The sequence below is a fragment of the Canis aureus genome, chromosome 5 (assembly GCF_053574225.1).
Source record: "Canis aureus isolate CA01 chromosome 5, VMU_Caureus_v.1.0, whole genome shotgun sequence".
NCBI lineage: Eukaryota > Metazoa > Chordata > Mammalia > Carnivora > Canidae > Canis > Canis aureus.
The window spans coordinates 39,655,780-39,668,843 of NC_135615.1; the positions used below are offsets into that span (position 1 = coordinate 39,655,780).

General features: G+C 39.7%; 1 long non-coding RNA gene across 1 annotated transcript; it reads left to right on the forward strand.

Moving 5' to 3' along the window:
• The first annotated feature begins 126 nt into the window (after positions 1 to 126).
• Positions 127 to 7,212, forward strand: LOC144314042 (uncharacterized). Its single transcript, XR_013379698.1, has 3 exons — positions 127 to 386; positions 2,551 to 2,636; positions 6,915 to 7,212. It is a non-coding gene; the product is annotated as an uncharacterized LOC144314042 (long non-coding RNA).
• Positions 7,213 to 13,064: the final 5,852 nt, after the last annotated feature.

Genomic DNA, 13,064 nt, shown 5'->3' on the forward strand with positions numbered 1-13,064 from the left:
CGCGGGACCGGGCGCGGGGGGGGGGGGGGGGGGCGGGCGGGGGAGACCCGCTATAGAGCATGCGCGGTATCGACGAATGAGTCCAGTGGCGGGCCAATGAGAAGAAGGAAAATACTTCCGGTAGTCTGGGCAGCCGGAGAGGCAGAAAGGCGCAGGCGCAGCAATTGCTGGTTACTCTGGAGGAGGGAGAAGCGGGCGGTCGCCGGTCGTCCCGGGGGAGGGTGTGCGAGCGCCGATGCCGGGCCGCAGGGGTCCGTCCCTGTCCGCAAACTGCAGAGCGTCGGGCCCTCCGGATTTACCGGGATTCAGACACAGTGTTACGGAGTGTATGCCTGTTTTTTAGTCCTTATAACCTAACGAGACGAGTACTCTATTATTCTCCTTTTGTAAGTGAGGCTGTTAAATGTTCCTTTAGTCGCCTTTAGTTGCAGGACAGCTCACCTGGCTGTGCCCGCTGTCGGGGATACTGGGATGCACACAAGCTGTACGGTGCCGGTCACCTGGGATTCCTTGGGGGGGGTCGGGGGCGGGGTATCAAGCACCTGGACATACGTGTGAAACTGTTACTGATGCTCTTACGTGCAAGTAATTCTTTGAGGGAGTGTAGTACTCATCTGCGGCGGAAAATCGGGAAAGCCACGGTGAGAAGGTGTTGATCAAAAGGGTGAATGGGAGTTGCTAAAGAAAAAGGAGAGGCGCCTGGGGGGCTCCTGGCTGAGCATCTACGTTTGGCTCAGGTTGTGACTCCGGGTCCTGGGATCGAGTCCCGCATCAGGCTCCTTGCAGGGACCCTGCTTCTTCCTCTGCCTCTCCCTCTGGCTCTCTCATGAATAACGATAAAATATTAAAAAATAATAATAAGAAGAAGAAGAAGGACAGCCCGGGTGGCTCAGCGGTTTAGCGCCGCCTTCAGCCCAGGGTGTGATCCTGGAGACCCGGGATCGAGTCCCACGTCGGGCTCCCTGTGTGGAGCCTGCTTCTCCCTCTGCCTGTGTCTCTGCCTCTCTCTCTCTCTCTGTGTGTGTGTGTGTCTCCCATGGATAAATAAATGAAGTCTTAAAGAAAAGGGAAAAGAGGGGAGAGGAAGAGCATGAGTATTGCAGGCAGTGAGAATAGTGTGTAAAGCCTAGGAACAGGGAAAACATGGTGTCAGAAAAGGTGTAAATAAGAGTACTTCAACCTTTGCACTATTAACATTTTGATCTAAATGATTCTCCGGGGAGGTGCGTGGAGGATGCTGCCTTGTGCACTGTAGGATGCTTGAAGAACATCCCTGACCTTGAAGAATGCTCCTGACCTCTACCACCTAGATGCCAGTAGCACATCTCCCATCCCCGCTGCCACCTTGTGACAACTAAAAATGCCTCTTGGATAAAATCAGAGTTTGGAAATCACTGGTTTAAATGAAGCCAGGATAGTTAGAGAGGCCTCAAGAAGAGCCATGTAGTTGAGGCTGGAGCTATAGGCAAGGACCAGGAAATAAGAGTGTCTTGTGAGATTCTGGTGTTGGTTCTAAAAGACAAAGGAGAACTACTGAAGGTTATGAACTGAAGAGTGTTATAAGTAGATTCTTTCCTTTTGATTGCTCTGGCTTCTGTGATAAATCACAGAGTGTTAAATCACTTTCAGAAAGTTCAGGAATCCTAATTCCAAATGCCATGGTATTAACCAATGAGCAGAACTGTCTTCAGAGCCTATAGTATTAAAATTTATACCATCAGCCCTTGCATTATATGCTGCCCTCGAATCCTATGGTCTTTACAAAAGAAACCAGGCCATTGCTCTGGGAGCAGTTTCCAAAAGAATAATAAAATTTCACTGGTTAAAAGGTTGTTTTTTTTTTTCAACATACACACTATAATGAAACAAATTAAACCAATCAAACAAAACAACTCCACACTCCCCTCCAAACAAGAATAGTAATAAGAAAATTACAAACTGAAAAACCAAGGACTATACTCCTGAGATGAATGGGCAGCTAATTTCACCAGAAAATTTCTGAAATAGCTCATCAAATTATTTAATTTACCAACTTTTATAAACCATTTTAGAACTTATGGATGTAGATACCATCTGCACAACTCGGAAGAATGATAATGTAGCCAGATTTGCTGGAGACAGCCATATTGTCCCATTTTATGCTTTTTTTCCCAGCGTAATTATTTATATCGTCCCTTTTTCTCTATCAAAAATGTCCCAGTTTCATTGATAAATTATATGGTTATACTCTCTAAGCTATACTATCTATGAAGCTGGGCTTCTAGTTATTGCCAATGTGTAATAATCTATTAATTCATCTACTTCGTGATCTTATGGTTGAAAGAAAATTCTAGTCTCTTGTTTCTTCTCATGTTTCCATTTCTTCCTGTCCAAAAGAGATATCAGTCTCAAATTTAAACAAAATATAAGAATATAAACATAAAATATTACCTGCTTAGGAATGAATTGTTAGATGTAGCTGTTATTGAAATACTCTATCTGTGCAAACAATTACTGTATTTACTGGTTTTCCTTCTTCTCTAACCCTTGCCCCAATTGATAATGTTGCAGGGTCACAGGTTCTTGTCTCATGGAGTTGCGGAATGAATCTCATGGACACAAAAGGATAAGGTGAAGTGAAAGTTTATTAAGTGAAGGTGAGAATGGAAAGGAAGGGGGAAAAGCTCCCTAGAGTGAGACAGTCTGGAATGGGTTGCCACTGGGGGCTTAGTTTTCCACTCTCTCTGGTTAATATATCTTGTCTATAACATTTTCCGCATCTGGGATTTTGTAAGCCTGGTCACCTACCCCTCTGCAATAGCGTAGTCATGTTGCCCTACCTGTCTCTTCCTATGTAGCCTTGCCAGCCCCTTACTCCATAAGACAAGCAAACAAATTAAGCTATATGATTAAATCTTCCAAGCTGTTGGACTTTGAAGTATAAACCAAAGAATCCTGTAGAAACTCCTTAGAGAATACCAGTCTATTTTGTAGACCTCTCTTTTTAGAAAAAAAATTTTTTTTTCTTTTGATGTAGCATCCCCCCAGGGGATAGTCTCCAGAAAGTTATATTACAGGAAACTGCAGTACTCTGTAAATGCGCTAACCTCTGTTAAGGTCACTGAGTTGTCTTCACTAGTAGAAAGGCTTAACCAGGTCAAGAGTTGATGGATCATGAAGTGGGCTTGTTGTCCTAGTTGTCCCTGAGACTTAATCTCTCAGTACTAAACTTGTGTCCCTCCCCCCCAAAAAGAAAGAACATTCTAATTGAGTGATATCTTCTAATTAGTTTGACAATCGTACTAGAATACAAACTAACACTTTTACGTACTTGACAAAGTGGAAAATTTCGTTTTTTTAGGAGGCAGTGAAATGGTGCTTAGATTTTAGAGTTGCCTTGTTTCTCGTCTGTTTTATAGTAATATGTCACAGGGAATTTTGCCAGAAAATTCTAGTGTGAACATAGATAGTTTCCCCTACCTTCAACCATATCCACAAGCACCAAATGAGGCGGGGATTTGACAGCTATACTTATCATGTCAAGTTCCACAATGAAACCTGATAATTATGGTAAAAACCAACATAAGTGCCCAAGATCTGTTTTCACTAACTCTGAATATTAATGATATCATTCTGTTTCCCAAACATGACAATTATATTTCCTCCAAATTCTCCTTTATGCCTTTGAAAAGAATTTCCTCATCAAATTCTGCCTTTGTTATTTCAATTATTTTACTTTGAGCAATAAATTATTGTCTTGGGAAGTCAGATTTGCCTGGAAAAATACTGGATGCTTTTAGACAAAATGGGTTTTTTAAAGGCAAAGAAATTTAATTTAGCAATTATTCTTGGGATTTTTGACTTGAATATTGCAAATGCCTCATGTTTTTTTAAAAAAAGGCTTTTAAAGTTAATTTTAAAAGCAATGCTGTATTTTTATTGTAGAGATCAGACAATCTCTTAAGAAGCAAATAAAACATTTCTAATATGAGGTGAATGAATATTGTGGTTTGGAATAAGAATTTCAGTGGCAGTACTGGGAGTTCTGTATCTCAAACAACTTAGAAGGGGAGATACTGTAAAATACAGTGTCAGAGGGCTGGGCTACGGTATGACAGGACCCCTCATGCCAAAGCTGCAAGTGAAGCATTCGGGGGGAAAAAAACTAAGAGCTAACATGGGTATATACTTACTATGTGTCTGGCACTGCTCTAAAAGCTTCACACCTTTCTACTCAATTACGTTTCCTAACAGCCTGAGAAGGTAGGTACTATACATTTGACATATAATTAAATATAACAAAGAGGTTAAATAACTTGTCAAACATCATAAGGCAGGAAATACTAGACCTCATATTTGAACCCATTCTGGCTCCAGAATCCCTGTGCTAAACCACTAGGCTGTATTGCTGTGTTATGTAACATAAATATAAAAAAAGGCACTATTTCTAATGAATATGCTACTTTACCTAACATGATTTTATATATGTATGATATGTATATGATTTATGTATATATGATAATTGTATCATATCGATACAATATGTCGATAATTGTATCTGCATTCCCAAATGTGTATATATTCAAATTGATAAAAAAATATTTTTTATGATCTTCTCATTGGGCACATGACCTATCACCTAATATTCAAATTTACCTTATAATCATCATGTAATTTAATTAATAATATATGGTGGTTAAGGATGCATGTCTGGAGGCAGACTGCCTGGATTTACATCCTCTACCACTTATTAGCCATGATGTTAGTGAAGTCTCTGTGCCTTACTTTTCTCCTGTTTAAAGAGCAAGATAATAATAGTATTCATCTTATGTGCATGCTACAAGGATTGTGTGAGATAATGCAAGCAAATATCAATGCCTAAATACTAAGTACTCAATGAATGTTTGAACTTATTGTTATTGCTGCATCTGTATAGCCGTACAAGCCATAGGATCTTGTCAGCAACCAAAATAGACTTTTAAAAACTGCAGTGATTGGGCTTGAAAAAACTATCTCTTTATGAGATCAATTACATACACTCACTCTGGCGCTTCCCTGCAGATTCTGTATTATTTTATAATGTATCTTTGATCCTATGGAGCATATTAAAAATATGCTGTTGTCATCTTCTGTACTAGATTTTTCCAGTTGGGCTTGTCTGTGTTGTACATTTTAGTCTCACAAATACCTTTTGATTATCAGGCACTCTTGGTTTAATACATTAGAGCAGTTATACTTGAAAATTTTGAACAGTGCTACTCATATTTGATTTTCCTGGTCTGTTTCATGTTATTTCAAACATTAAAGAAAATGCGCACATCTTTCTACTTCATCTCCCTTTCTGTCCTCTTCTCACAGTGCACAGAGCATAAGGTGACTTATGTTGTGGAAAATATGTCTTTTTGCAAAGAAAGAAAATGGCAGTGTCCTAGCCAAGTAAGCCAGTCGCCATAAAAATTTAATATATAATGGTCCTTAAAATGATAGAGGGATCAGCTTTTATTATACTCAATAAGAGAACAGCCTAGAAATGACTGTAATACATGACCCTTCCTTTAGGTGATTCATTTTTTACATTTTTCTATTAGAATTCTTCATGACGCCCTAAGTTAGACATTGCAAGCTACCACTGCTCTCTTCATTCAGTTTAACTCTTTGGTATTATAAAGAATGTCCTATTAAACTGTATTTTGTTACAGGACAGTATTTTCAGCACAAGATATTGCTGGTCTGGGAGCTTTAATCCAGATAAATTTAAATATAAATTTGAAACATTCTTTGGAGTACACATGCCCAAGCTACAGAATTCTAATTTTTTATTTTTATTTGATTTCATATTAATGTATTGATAATAACAGCATCTTGCCAGAATAAGAAATAGGTCACTGGGCATGAGACAGGTGGCTAAGTGGGAGAGCATCCTAGCTTAAAGACCACAGGCGGCAGTACACTTTTTTCATTATTATTCTTACTTTCTTCAATTCTTTCTTAAATGTTGGAGAACACATGCTCCCTGAGCAGAGAATGGTTACTATTATGACTATTAGAGAGAACAGGTTACACTATCTTAACCAAAATGTTCTTTATGAACTTAGATATAAGTTTTTATTACTAAGACTCTTGAAAATGTCAACTTAAATTCTTTTCCTGTGATGAGGATAATTTTGTTTTAAAACAGAGGCATGTGAAATCAAACTTACAATTTTTATTAAGTTCTGCAAATTTGGGTTTGAGAGTCAAAGACAAACACTTTTTTTTTTCCTTTCTCCTTTTGATCAAAATTAAGCAGGCAAGATGTTTTTGACTCTTCTCCTGCAGTCTTAAATTTGTGGAATCTAATGAGAGCCACAAATCCCCTACTGTCTGGGATAATGAATTTTTCCCTCTGGAAGAAAATATAAACATTTCTTAACTCTCGCTCAGACTTTACTTTAAAAAGGTTAATATTATTTAAAAGAAGAGTTGATTTTAGGCTTATAAATATCATTTATTTCCTGGACTCTCTAAAAGCTCTTCCTGTTAATTCCAAAATTGACTTCTGTGCTAAATGTTGTAATGTACTCCCCTTCCCACTTGCTGGAAATGAAATGCTTCAGCTTCACATTAAAATTTTCAGAGGGCCCTAGGAGATTAGCCTGAATTCAGTGAGATTTCTCTAACATGAACAAAAATAGACTGATCTTTCACAGACAAATCAGGACAGCAAGTGCCTCCAAGTGTGACCTCTCATTTGAGTGGCTTCACATAATGAGAATTAAAGAAAATTAAAACTGACAGGAACCTTGAGATCATTTGTTTCCCATCACCTGATTTTACAAAGGAGGATCTGCGGCCAAGAGATGTAGTATAAGACCTAAATTTCAAGTGCTGCCTTGACATTTCCCACCCTCACAGGGCCCTAAAAGCCTAGCAGTGACTTCCTCTTCTCTTTCCAGCTATGTCCTCTGCCCAGTGGGAAAGGCTCCACACCTGGCTAGTTCCTCCATCGGCCACACCAGCTCCACCCAACATGGTCCTCAACCTAGTTGGTTTTACAAGATGGTGGAATTATTCAAACAAGCCAATGATACCCCCATGGAAAGCTGGGATCACTCCCACCCTCTTGATACTACAGAGTTGGTCTTCCACAGCCCCTGCCAGTTTACTCTGTTTCTGGGTGCAAACCCCACATGGCTCTGTGTGTGGCTTGCAGCGTCCACCTCACAAGGACTGGAAATAAATGTGATTTAATAAGCTGCTGCCAATGTCATCTGTCCAGTGTTGAGTGTCATATGTTCTTCCATTCTCTTCTTCACTGATAAAGTGAATAGGTGATCAGAACAAGGGATTTGATCAATTTTACTAATAGGATTAGTGTCAGATGCATCATTGTACCCTCTCTGTGACTTTCAGGTGCTAGGTGACAAATAAATGAAGATGAGATGGTGAATAAGTGAGTCATTGTAGCCATCTCACTACATCAGATGCTCTAGGTGGATAGCGGTCAGGTTACATTTAGTGTTCCAATGCTAAGGCCTTAAATGATGCTGTTTGTGATGTTTATTTCACAAATATTTATTGAGAATCTTTTTTTTATGTCTAATTTTATTTTATTTATTTTAATTTTTTATATAAATTTATTTTTTATTGGTGTTCAATTTGCCAACATATAGAATAACACCCAGTGCCTGTCCCATCAAGTGCCCCCCTCAGGGCCTGTCACCCCCACCCTCTGCCCACCTCTCCTTCCAGCCCCCCAGTTTGTTTCCCAGAATTATGAGTCTCTCATGTTCTGTCTCCCTTTCTGATATTTCCCACACATTTTTTCTCCTTTCCCCTTTAGTCCCTTTCACTATTTTTTATATTCCCCAAATGAATGAGACCATATGTTTGTCCTTCTCCGATTGACTTATTTCACTTAGCATAATACCCTCCAGTTCCATCCACATCGAAGCAAATGGTGGGTATTTGTCGTTTCTAATGGCTGAGTAATATTCCATTGTATACATAAACCACATCTTCTTTATCCATTCATTTTCCGATGGACACCGAGGCTCCTTCCACAGTTTGGCTATTGTGGACATTGCTGCTAGAAACATCGGGGTGCAGGTGTCCTAGCATTTCATTGCATCTTGATCTTTGGGGGTAAATCTCCAGCAGTGCAATTGCTGGGTCGTAGGGCAGATCTATTTTTAACTCTTTGAGGAACCTCCACACAGTTTTCCAGAGTGGCTGCACCAGTTCACATTCCCACCAACAGTGCAGGACGGTTCCCCTTTCTCCACATCCTCTCCAACATTTGTGGTTTCCTGCCTTGTTAATTTTCCCCATTCTCACTGGTGTGAGGTGGTATCTCATTGTGGTTTGGATTTGTATTTCCCTGATGGCCAGTGATGCAGAGCATTTTCTCATGTGCTTGTTGGCCATGTCTATGTCTTCCTCTGAGATTTCTGTTCATGTCTTTTGCCCATTTTATGATTGAATTGTTTGTTTCTTTGCTGTTGAGTTTAATAAGTTCTTTATAGATCTTGGATACTAGCCCTTTATCTGATATGTCATTTGCAAATATCTTCTCCCATTCTGCAGGTTGTCTTTTAGTTTTGTTGACTGTATCTTTTGCTGTGCAAAAGCTTCTTATCTTGACGAAGAGAGTTGGAACAAATCATCTTAAGATTTGTATGGAATCAGAAAAGACCCTGAATAGCCAGGGGAATATTAAAAAAGAAAACCATAGCTGGGGGCATCACAATGCCAGATTTCAGGTTGTACTACAAAGCTGTGGTCATCAAGACAGTGTGGTACTGGCACAAAAACAGACACATAAATCAATGGAATAGAGAATCCAGCAATGGGCCCTCAACTCTATGGTTAACTAATATTTGACAAAGGAGGAAAGACTATCCACTGGAAAAAAGACAGTCCTTCAATAAATGGTGCTGGGAAAATTGGACATCCACATGCAGAAGAATGAAACTAGACCACTCTCTTTCACCATACACAAAGATAAACTCAAAATGGATGAAAGATCTAAATGTGAGACAAGATTCCATCAAAATCCTAGAGGAGAACACAGGCAACACCCTTTTTGAACTTGGCCACAGTAACTTCTTGCAAGATACATCCATGAAGGCAAGAGAAACAAAAGCAAAATGAACTATTGGGACTTCATCAAGATTTATTGAGAATCTAACATATGCCAGTCACTATTCACAACAGACAGACTCTGCCTCTTGGTGTTTTAAGCTCAAAGAAGCCTGATATTCCCATCTTCCTTGCAGACTGGCTGCAAGCTAGCCATCTTCATGTATCCACCTGGAGAAATGCTCCTATTCCTCAGGGCTTCCTGCTTGATGAAGTCATTACTGAGTTTCTATCCCGCCAGCCTTGCCATTCCTTGTTCATGAACCAGAAGGTTCAGACCTTCTAGAAAGGAGAAAAGCCTCTCTTTTGCAGATCTGCTGCTTGGGAGAATGTTTATAGCAACCTGCCAATGGACGTCAGTGATAATGATGCCTGTAAACGTCAAGTTTGATCTGTCTCTAAGACCCCATGGTCCTGAGCATCAGTACACATGGGATTTGACACTGAGTGATAGCATATCTTGGGAATATTTTTATTGGTTTCAGGGTAGGTGTGTGTGGGCCCATGCCAACTGGATTCCACAGAAGCACTAATATAATCCTCTGGGAGTTTATTTTCTGAAATTATTGTGCTGTATTCCCAAAGACCATTATCTCCCGTTCCAGTTATGTATTGCTTTCTAAAAGTAACACCTTGAAACTTTATGGCTTAAAACAATGATGGCATTAATTTTTCTCACAAATCTGTAATTTAGGTAAGGCTTGGCAAGGAGGGTTCATCTCTGTCTCACACAGCTTCAGCTGGGGGGTTTGAAAGCTGGGGATGGCAATCATCTGAACGCTTGTTCATTTAGAGGTCTGACTTCTTTAAAAAAAAAAAAGATTTTATTTATTTATTCATGAGAAACACAGAGAGGCAGAGGGAGAAGCAGGCTCCATGCAAAGGGCCCGATGTGGGACTTAAACCCAGGAATCCGGGATCACACCCTGAGCCAAAGGCAGACGCTCAATCACTGAGCCACCCAGGCATCCCTACAGTTCCAACTTCTGATGCTAGTTGCAGATTGGGACCTTTGATGGAACTCTCAGCCACAATACCTGCATGTGGCCTCTCCCTGTAACATGGGCTTTTTCAAATCATGGTGGCTGTATTCAGAGGAAGAGCATCCTGAAAGATAGAGTCAACCAGGAGTTGTATTACCTTATTCTACACCTTCCTTGGAAATCACACAGCATCATTTTTAACACATGATATTGGCTAGAAACAAATCACTAAAGCTGGCCTGTATCCAGGGAAAAGGAGTTAAACTCCAGCTTTTGAAAGAAGGCTGTCAAAAAGATTTTTCACATTTTAAAACTACCACTTCCCAATGGGATATAAGGGGGAAAAAGAAGAGCATACATTTTCTTTTGCAATCGAAGAGACCAATACACATTAGTAGCAATGAAGAAGTGAAAGAATTCTAAATGTGTATCAGACCCTGACATCTAGTAAAGGGTAAAGTGCTACATCAAGACTGAATATGTTGGTTAGTATCTTGTGGTTTTGTAGACATCGTCTTTTATGCGCATTTCGCTATGCTGTTCAATTACTAATCAAGCATTCTGCTTCTTTCCTGCTGTTATTCCTCCGAAAAACATGATCTCTAAATCAAGTACTTTATTCATAGAGTAAAGTATAGTTATTTGGAGAGTTATTTGCATAACTATTCTGTAGACAATAGAGAATCTTTCCCTACCTTCAATAATATACATTTACTGTTTGCTTATTTTTTTCATGATATAAAAGGGTGACTTTTAAAAAAATTTTTAAATTTTAATTTCAGCTAACACACAGTATAATATTAGTTTCAGGTGTACAATATAGTGATTCAGCACTTCCATACATTGCATGAGGACAAGTGCCCTCCTTCACCCTCATCACTTCTTTCCCCCAACCCTCCCCCCCCTCTCCTCTGGTCACCATCAGTGTGTTCTCTATAGTTAGTTAAGAGTCTGTTTCTTGGCTTGCCTCTCTCTCTCCCTCTGTTTTTTTTTTTTTTCCTCTTTGCTCATTTGTTTTGTTTTTTAAATTCCACCTATGAGTGAAATCATATGTTTTTGTTTCTAGAATTTTACTTCGGTAGAATGTTTATATTGTGCTCATTTTGCCCCCTAGTGGTGGTTTATGTCCTTTTCCATATTTACTTGTAAGCTCACAAATTTCAGTTCCTGATACTTGAGGAAAGACATCAGGGACTCTCATTTGGCCAACACAGCTTACACCTAAAAATTAAGGTTTACACTAGCATCTAAAGTTTATAAGTATATAACTTATATAGACTATAAATATGCATAAAGGCTATTGTCTATTTGTCTATTGTACCAAATTTGTGATAGATGCTGATTATAAAAAATGAGGGGCAGCAAGGTGGCCCAGTCAAGTATCCTACTTTTGATCTCAGCTCAGGTCTTTTTTTTTTTTAAGATTTTATTTATTCATGAGAGACACACAGAGAGAGAGAGAGAGAGAGAGAGAGAGAGAGAGGCAGAGACACAGGCAGAGGGAGAAGCAGGCTCCATGCAGGGAGACTGATGTGGGACTTGATCCTGGGACTCCAGGATCAGGCCCTGGGCTGAAGGCAGTGCTAAACCACTGAGCCACCCGGGCTGCCCTCAGCTCAGGTCTTGATCTCAGGGTTGTGAGTTCAAGCCCCAAGTTGGGTTGAGCATGGAGCCTAGTTAAAAAAAAAAGAAAAAATTAGGGCACCTGGGTGACTTAGTTGGTTAAGCATTTGCCTTAGGCTCAGGTCATGATCCCGGGAGTCCTGGGATTGAGCTCCGCATTGGGCTCTCTCCCTAGCAGGAAGCCTGCTTCTCTGTCTCTTGCCCCACTGCCTGCTCATGTTCTCTGTCCTCTCTCTAAAATAAATAAATATTTTTTAAAAAATAGACTATACCTATTCAGAGTCTAAGGGAATGTGATTGAAAAAAAATTTAAATTATCTGTACTACTAGTCTGAATTAGTAACCATCATAAGCAGTAACTAGAAGAGCTTGAGTAGCATTTTAGTTTTGCAGTTTTTAAATAAACATAGCTGCTGGAGCACCTGGGTGGCTTTTGGTTTCATCATGGTCTCAAGGTCTTGAGATCAAGCCCTGCATTGAGCTCCATGCTCAGTTTAGAGTCTGCTGGAGATTCTCTCTCCCTCCACCCTTCTACCAATGGTGTGTGCTCTCTCTCTCAAAAAATAAATCTTTAAAAAGCAAAATGAAACAAAAAAAACATAGCTGTAAAGTTTCTTTTAAAACTTTTCACCTATTAAGAGAAAGCAAAAGGAGTTTTAACCAGTTTGCTTAGGCAAATACCAAGTGCTCTTCCAAGTGTTGACATTTTTTTCTTCACGTCACTCCCAAAGAACAAAGTGTCAGAGGCAAAATACCAAAGATATGCTAAAATCTTAATATCTTGCAAACAATGATTAAGATAAAAGATTTATTTTATATTTTCCTTTAGAATAGTCATACTTGGGGCACCTGGGTGGCTCAGTTGTTGAGCATCTGCCTTTGGCTCAGGGCGTGATCCCGGGATCCTGGGATCTAGTCCTGCATCAGGATCCCTGCGGGGAGCCTGCTTCTCCCTCTGCCTATGTCTCTGCCTCTCTCTCTGTGTCTCTCATGAATAAATAAATAAACTATTTTTTTTAAAAAAAAGAATAGTCATACTTTAACGGAGTGATAAAAAAATTGCACCAATTGGCAGTTCTCATTAATAGTTAATAAACTGGAAGGAGGAAGAGGATCATTCTGGAGCCAATTTTACTCTAGATGCGTATGTAATATGAGCTTTTTAGCTTTTCTTGGCCTCATCTGAAAAATGAAAGAAACAAAACTGGAATGGGGATATGTCAATATATCCACTCAACCAAGATGTGTTTATTGAACACCTCTTAAGTGCCAGGCACTGTGCCTGATGTCTAGGATGGGTTACAGTGACGATCAAAAATGAATATGATTCTTACCTTGCAGAGCATTCCATGTCACTGG